We start from the raw sequence: 8,531 nt of genomic DNA, 5'->3' as shown, positions 1-8,531 counted from the left end.
ACATGGTGAAACCCCATCTCTACTAAAAATACAAAAATTAGCTGGGTGTGGTGGCTATAATCCCAGCACGTGTAACCCCAGCTACTCGGGAGGCTGAGGCATGGCACGAGAATCGCTTGAGCCTGGGAGGTAAAGATTGCAGTGAGCCGAGATTACGCCACTGCACTCCAGCCTGGGCGACAGAGCAAGACTCCGTCCCCCTAAAAAGGAAAAATATCTACTTTTGAATCAGAAGTCTCACATTTAGGAATTTTTTCAGAAATAAATGATTTCTGAATAAATGATTCGTTGTCAGGAATTGAAATACAACGTTGGTGGAGGAGAACGGTTTGATTCTTTGACGGATCTTGTGGAGCATTAGAAGAAGAATCTAATGGTGGAAACACTGGGTACAGTACTACAACTCAAGCAGCCCCTTAACATGACTCGTATAAATGCTGCTGAAATAGAAAGCAGAGTTCAAGAACTAAGCAAATTAGCTGAGACCACAGATAAAGTCAAACAAGGCTTTTGGAAAGAATTTGAGACACTGCAACAAGAGTGCAAACTTCTCTACAGCTGAAAAGAGGGTCAAAGGCAAGAAAATAAAAACAAAAATAGATATTAAAAACATCCTGCCCTTTGATCATACCAAGGTTGTTCTACATGACGGGATCCCAATGAGCCTGTTTCAGATTACATCAATGCAAATATCATCATGCCTGAATTTGAAACCAAGTGCAACAATTCAAAGCCCAAAAAGAGTTACATTGCCACACAAGGCTGCCTACAAAACACAGTGAACGACTTTTGGCGGATGGTGTTCCAAGAAAACTCCAGACTGATTGTCATGACAATGAAAGAAGTGGAGAGAAGAAAGAGTAAATGTGTCAAATACTGGCCTGATGAGTATGCTCTAAAAGAATATGGCGTCATGCGTGTTAGGAATGTGAAAGAAAGCACCGCTCATGACTATACGCTAAGAAAACTTAAACTTTCAAAGGTTAGAGAAGGGAATACGGAGAGAACAGTCTGGCAATACCACTTTCGGACCTGGCCGGACCACGGAGTGCTCAGCAACCCCGGGGGTGTGCTGGACCTCCTGGAGAAGGTGCACCATAAGCAGGAGAGCATCATGGATGCAGGGCCGGTCGTGGTGCACTGCAGTGCTGGAATTGGTCGGATAGGGACGTTCATCGTTATTGATATTCTTATTGACATCATCAGAGAGAAGGTGTTGACTGCGACATTGATGTTCCCCAAACCATCCAGATGGTGTGGTCTACGAGGTCAGGGATGGCCCAGACAGAAGCACGGTACAGATTTATCTATATGGCAGTCCAGCATTATATTGAAACACTACAGCACAGGATTGAACAAAAGCAGAAAAGCAAGAGGAAAGGGCACGAATATATAAATATTAAGTATCCTCTAGCGGACCAGACGAGTGGAAATCAGAGCCCCCTCCCGCCTTGTACTCTAAAGCCACCCTGTGCAGAAATGAGAGAAGACAGTGCTAGAGTCTATGAAAACGTGGGCCTGATGCAACAGCAGAAAACTTTCAGATGAGAAAACCTGCCAAAACTTCAGCACAGAAATAGATGTGGACTTTCACCCTCTCCCTAAAAAGATCAAGAACAGACGCAAGAAAGTTTATGTGAAGACAGAATTTGGATTTGGAAGGCTTACATTGTGGTTGACTACTTTTTGATAAGCAAAATTTGAAACCATTTAAAGACCACTGTATTTTAACTCAACAATACCTGCTTCCCAATTACTCATTGCCTCAGATAAGAAGAAATCATCTCCACAATGTAGACATTATATTTTATAGAATTTTGTTTTAAATTAAGGAAACAGTTAAATTGTGTGCTATAGTTTGCAGATTATGGGGATTCAGATTCTAGTTATAGGCTTTTTTTTTTCTTTTTACAACCTTAACCAGTTTAATTTTTTTTTTCCTCATTGTGGGGGATGATAAGAAGAAATGATTTGGGAAAATTAAGTAAGAACATCCTAGAAAAGTGAGAACAATCTCATTTACCATCATGTATCCAATAGTGAATAATTCATTTTGATGGCTTCTATTTTTGGCCAAATGAGAATTAGGCCAGTGCCTGAGACTGTCAGAAGCTGACTGGTCTACGTTTGCATTGGCATTAAAGAGTCATAGAAAAAGAATCATGGATATTTATGAATTAAGATAAGAGATGTGCCTTTTTTTTTTTTCCCAGTCCATGACCAATTATAGTTTGGCTGCTGACTGAGAAGATTGTGGTGGGAAAACGTTTGCCATATTTTCTTTGCATTTGTGTAATTGTCTTGTACTTAGAAAAAAAGCATCTATGAATGACCAGTGTTTTTGGTTGTCAAATGTTGCTGACAAACTTACCCCAAAACTTCAGTGGCTTAAAAAATCCCCCACCCCCAACTGTTCTTCAATCTGAGCTGAGCTCAGCTGGGCTGTTCTTCTGCTAGCCTGCAGGTGGCCACTCATGTGGTCAGTAGGTTGGTGGAGAGACTGGGGTGGCTGGGCTTCTCTCTCTGCCTGCAGTCCTGAGTCTCTCCTTCTCCATGTAATCTCTTTAAGTGGCTTTGCTGGCAGCGTAGCTAGACCTCTCACATGAAGCTCAGAGCTCCCAAGAGCTTGAAAGAAGTGGCCAGGCCTTCTGAAGGCTTAAGTCCAGAGTTGTCGCAGTGTCCCTTCTACTGCCCTCTATTGATGATGATGATTATTATTATTTTTTCTAATCAGAAGACAGCTGGAGTATTACCTCTACTTACTAAACAAGTCACAAGCCCAGTCCAGGTTCAAGAAAAGGGTGTGAAGTGGAGGTGCAGTTAATCGGGGGGCCACTAGTCTAACAGACAGTCACAACCAGTGCCATGGAAAACCAAAGATATTAGCAAAAGTAGAAGTTGCTTGTGACCTTGGGAAGCCGAAGCTGCTTAGAGTAGCTGGGACAAGCTGAAAGTCAGACTGAGAAATAAAGAGAGGGCCTTCAAGAAGCTTCCTGAATGATTTCTGCCAGCCCTGAGCCTATTTTTGGAACCAGCATTTGGGGAAACCGATCTTGTCAGGATGGATATGTTTACGGACACAGGGCTTTTGAGAGCAGCACCACCCCACTGGGGCAACCCCAGACTTGGAAAATGTGACTCTTTTAATGCCACTGGCTTTTAGTCAGGCCACAGTGAGAAGGAACAGCCCTAACAGGCCTCCAGTCAGGTTGAATGAGCTCATTTTTGTTTTAGCCAACCAGTAAGATTTGCTAATGTTCTACCTTAAGTGCCTTCTCCAAAGACATCCCTGTTTGCCTCATATGTTGAAACATCATTCAGTGCGGATATTTCAATGAAAATATCATTGGTTGACTTTTGTAACAGTAATACAATGCTATGGCATCTTTGCCATGAAGTTAGGGTATCCTTGGATTCTTCTGACTTTGGCTCCTGAAAGGAAGGCCTAGATCCAGCCCTGGTAGTAGTTCCTTTCTGAGGTCTCTCAGTCCCTTGAGACCCTGAGGTAGTTTGGCTGCCATTCTCACAGAAAAAAATGTATATTAGACCCCACTCCTGCCTCCCAATATTCATTGAACTTTGAATTGCTTCAGAACACAGGTTGGCCTGAAGGTATTCCCTTATTAGGGAAATGTCATGACTGCTGTCTTCTAGTCAAACTTGTAAAGAAAAAGATTCCAGTTCAGTATTTGCAGGAAGAAGCTTGAATCCTGTTCTTTTTATTGCATTGTTACATTGACTCATTCTCCATTTTGCTTTGGTTTTGTCTTGACTTGACTTTGGGGGTAAAGTCTTTCACCAGCACACAAGAGTTTGATTGTACAAATATATCTCCTGCATTAACATCTCTGCATGTTGCTTAAGATCAGTTGTTTTTGTACTCAGAATGGAAATACCTGATCTTGGCTTGCTTTGTTTGTTATGTTTATTTCATTTAGATTTCCCTCCATGAGGTCAGCAAACTGTCATGTTCTTATGTAAACTTAAGCCAAGGCCAGAGTTATCATAGTCCCTAGGTTGCTAAGGCTTATCATGTGTTTGGTAAAAGGTGATTGCAGGTTCTCAGATGAGGTTACTTTACATGGGATAGAATCAGGCAGAATGGCTGGATGATGGAGAAAGCTTGGGGTGCAGGTTTAAAAAAAAGTTGTAGAAATGAAAAGTTCCAAAGAGGTGGTTTCTGAGGAAGTCAGAGAGCCCAGGGCCAAAGCAGTCCTTACTGGGTGAATCAGGTTATTTGGAAAGTCAGTGTGACAGACACATGGATGCCATCTACTTCTAGGTTGCTGGTAGGAGGTACTAAATATGCACAATATTCCACAGCTTACTGAGGATTTTAAAATTATAAGCATGGGATTTTATATTTTGGGGTGAAAGAATTATCTAGAATATGGTATTGGGGTTTTTGAAAAAGCCAAATTTCACAGTCTTAGTAACTTTAAAAAGAAAAACTAAAAGGCACTTCATGTCTAGTGTGTGGCCCTTCTGAAGCTGATGGTCATCTCTCCCACTGAAATCAAGGTCTTTTCAAATGTGGCTAAATGGGGATGAGAAAACACGGGTAGGACTTTCTTGGTGTGTGGTATGTGTGCATTCTTTGAAGAGCCCAGTTGTTTTGGGGAAACAGCCAAGAAAATGGTCAAGATTATGTTTAGAGTTTATTTTATTGGGGATTTTAAGAACTAATAACATCTTGAGTTATTTGTAGTTCAGGGGGATGTGGAAAGGCTTGCAATTATGAAATGTTTTGTTGTAGCCTAATATCCATAAGGGAAACTTAGACTGTAGACATAACTACAAAGCCAGTGCAGTTTTTGTTTTCTGTGTGTTGTTGGGGGAATCAAGTTTTTACATACAGCAAGCACATGGCCTCCCTGATGGCAGGATGCTTTGGTTAGGTCTGTATTTGCCCTCAATTTTGTTGAAATCTTTTTTCCCTCTTCCTCTTGAAAAGTTCCAAAATATAGTTTATTGGATCATTCATCACTAAAAATTTGTTCCTTTTTCACTACAGGCAGTTCACACAAGGCAAAAACTATTAAACAGTTGGTTTTAGTATGTCGTATAACTTTGCTGTATATCAAACTAATTTTGACAGGTTTTCATCTTAAGCCTCAAATCATGTAATTAATACTTTGCTGTTTATTTATGACCTAATTGTGATTCTTTTATTAATAAAAGCTAATGGGAAAAGGATCCCTGATTAATAAATAAATAGATAAATCACACATACATAAGTATATATATATGTGTATATATATATTATATATATATACACACTACACATTGTTACATTGTTAATAGTGGCAAAAAATGGAAACAGATATTTATCAGTAGGGCTATGGCTAAATTGTGACACAACCAAATTATGGAATATTATTCAGCAGTTAGAAATGACTGCTCAGCTCATTTTTTGAGGCCCTGATACCAAAACCAGACAAAAACATCAGAAGAAAAGAAAACTACAGACTGGTATGTCTTAGGAATATAGATAAAAAAACTTCGACAACATGTTAGCAATCCAAATTCAGCAGTGTGTTGAAAAGATTATACATCATGACCAACTGGAATTTATTCCAGGAATGCAAAATTGATTTAACATCTGAAAATCAATCCATGTAACACATGAAATTAACCCATTTATGCCTGAAGTTGCAATTTTTTAATTTTTGCAATCAGACCTTGGCAATGACCTTAAGCAGCAGGATATAAATAACTCCCACATACTTAGGGTTCCAATAACGGAACACTAGGCTTCAATAGGCTAATAGAATTAAGGACAAAAGTATGATCATCTCAATAAACACCGAAGAAAGAATTGACAAAATCCATCAGCCCTTCATGACAAAAGCACTCAACAACTAGACTAGAAGAGTATTTGTGAAACTTGATGAAGGCCACCTACAAAACACCCCACAGCTAACATCATATTCAATGATGAAAGGCTGAATGCTTTCCCCTAAGATCAGAAACAAAATAAAGATGTCCATTCTTGTCACTTCTATTTAACATTGTGCTAGAGGTTCTAGCCAGGGCAATTAGGCAAGAAAAAGAAGTAACAGCATCCAAATTGAAAAAGGAAGATGTAAAACCGTCTCTATTTGCAGATGACATAATCCTGAATATAGAAAATCTTGGGGAATGCACGTGCACACACACAATACCAGAACTAACGAATAAGTTTAGCAAAATTGCAGGTTACAAGATTAACATACAAAATCAGTTGTGTTTCTGGCCAGGCGCAGTGGCTCACGCCTGCAATCCCAGTACTTCGGAAGGCTGAGGCAGGCGGATCACTTGAGGTCAGGAGCTCGAGACCAGCCTGGCCAACATGGCGGAGCCCTGTCTCTACTAAAAATACAAAAATTAGCCAGGCATGGTGGTGCACACCTGTAGTCCTAGCTACTTGGGAGGCTGAGGCAGGAGAATCTCTTGAACCTGAGAGGTGGAGGTTGCAATGAGCCGAGATTGTGCCACTGCACTCTACCTTGGGCAATGGAGTGAATGAGACTCTGTCTCAAAAAAAAAAAAAAAATTGAATTGTGTTTCTATACACTAGCAACAAACAATCTGAAAACAAAATTATAAAAAACGATGTATTTATAATAGCATCAAAAAGAATAAAATACTTAGGAATAAATTTAACAAAACAAATGCAAAACTTATATCTGAAAACTTCAAAACATTGTTGAAAGAAATTAAAGAAAATTTAGATAAACGGACAAAAATTCCATGTTCATGAATTGGAAGACCAATATTGTTAAGATGGCAATATTCTCCCAACTGATCTACAAGTTCAATACAATTCCTAGCAAAGCAACAGCTAGCTTCTTTGCCAAAATTGACAAGTTGGTTTAAGAATTCATATGTAAATGGGAGGGACACAGAATAACCAAAATAATTTTGAAAGAGAATAAAGTCAGAGAATGTCTTAGTCTGTTTTGTGCTGCTATAACAGAATAGCACAGAGTGGGTATCCTGTGAACAGAAATTTATTGGCTCACTGTTCTGGAGGCTAGGAAGTCTAAGATCAAGGAGCCAGTATCTGACAAGGGCCTTCTTGTTGCATCATCCCATGGCAGAAGGGCAAAGAGAGGGCAAGAGGGGCAAAAAGATGGGAGACAAAAAGAGTGCAAAAGAAAGCAAGAGAGAAAAAGTGCATGTGGGCAGGAGAGCAAGAGGGGCAGAGCCCTTATAGCCTAATCACCTCCCATTAGGCCCCACCTCCAACATTGTTGGGTTGGGGAATTAGGTTTCTAATACAAGCTCTTTCAGAGACACATTCAAACCATAGTGAAGGACTCAGACCTCCTAATTTTAAAACTTACTACATTAATCAAGGCAGTGTGGTGCTGGCATAAGGTAGACAGATAAATCACAGAATAGAATTGAGAGTCCAGAAACAAACCTTCACATTTATGGTCAATTGATTTTCAACAAGGGTGCCAAGACAGTCCAATGGGGAAACGAAAATCTTTTCAACAAATGGTGCTAAGCCAACTGGATAAGTCCATGCAAAAGAATAAAGTTGGACCCTTTCCTCATGTCCTACACAGAAAATAACTCAAAATGGATCAAAGGCCTAAATGTAAGAGTTAAAACTGTAAAACTCTTGGAAGAAAGTATAGGAGTAAATCTGGCAGCCTTGGGTTAGGCAAAGTCTTCTTAGACATGACACCAAAGACATAAGCAACAGAAGAAAAAATGTAGCTAATTTGGACTTCATCAAAATAAAAAACTTTTGTGCTTCAAAGGATATCATTATAAAAGTGAAAAGACAACCAGAATAATAGGTTGTCACATATATATATATATATATATATATATATATATATATATATATATATATATTTTTTTTTTTTTTTTGAGTCAGCGTCTCGCTCTGTTGCCCAGGCTGGAGTGCGGTGGTGCGAGCTTCGCTCACTGCAACCTCTGCTTCCCGGGTTCAAGCAATTCTCCTGCCTCAGCCTCCCCAGTAGCTGGGACTATAGGCGACTGCCACATGCCCAGCTAATTTTTTGTATTTTTAGTAGAGACGGGGTTTCACCGTGTTAGCCAGGATGGTCTCGATCTCCTGACCTCATGATCCGCCTGCCTCTGCCTCCTAAAGTGCTGGGATTACAGGCATGGGCCACCTTGCCCGGCCAGGTTGTCATATATTTGATAAGAGACTTGTATGAAGAACCGTCACAACTCAATAGTCAAAAGATAACTAAATTAAAAATGGGCAAAAGATCTGAGTAAACATTTCTTCAAAGAAGACATATGAATGGCCAGTAAGCACATGAAAAGGTGTTCAATATCATAGCCCTCAGGAAAGTGGAAATCAAAACCACAATGAGATACCACTTCACTCATTAGGATGGCTATAATTTTAAAAAGACTTAATGGACAATAACAATTGTTGGCAACTATATGGAGAAATAGAAATTCTCATACACTGCTGATGTTAATGTAAAATGGAGCCTCCAGGACAGTGAGCCAATAAATTTCTGTTCACAGAATACCCAGTCTGTGCTGTTCTGTTATAG

General features: G+C 39.7%; 1 pseudogene; it reads left to right on the top strand.

Annotated features, from left to right (window-relative positions):
• Nucleotides 1–633: 633 nt before the first annotated feature.
• Nucleotides 634–1,761, top strand: LOC101144670 (tyrosine-protein phosphatase non-receptor type 11-like; annotated as a pseudogene).
• The last annotated feature ends 6,770 nt before the right edge of the window (nucleotides 1,762–8,531 follow it).

The sequence above is a fragment of the Gorilla gorilla genome, chromosome 3 (assembly GCF_029281585.2).
Source record: "Gorilla gorilla gorilla isolate KB3781 chromosome 3, NHGRI_mGorGor1-v2.1_pri, whole genome shotgun sequence".
Lineage (NCBI taxonomy): Eukaryota > Metazoa > Chordata > Mammalia > Primates > Hominidae > Gorilla > Gorilla gorilla.
Note: the sequence above shows the minus strand (reverse complement) of the source record. Positions and strands in the feature narration are given on the sequence as shown.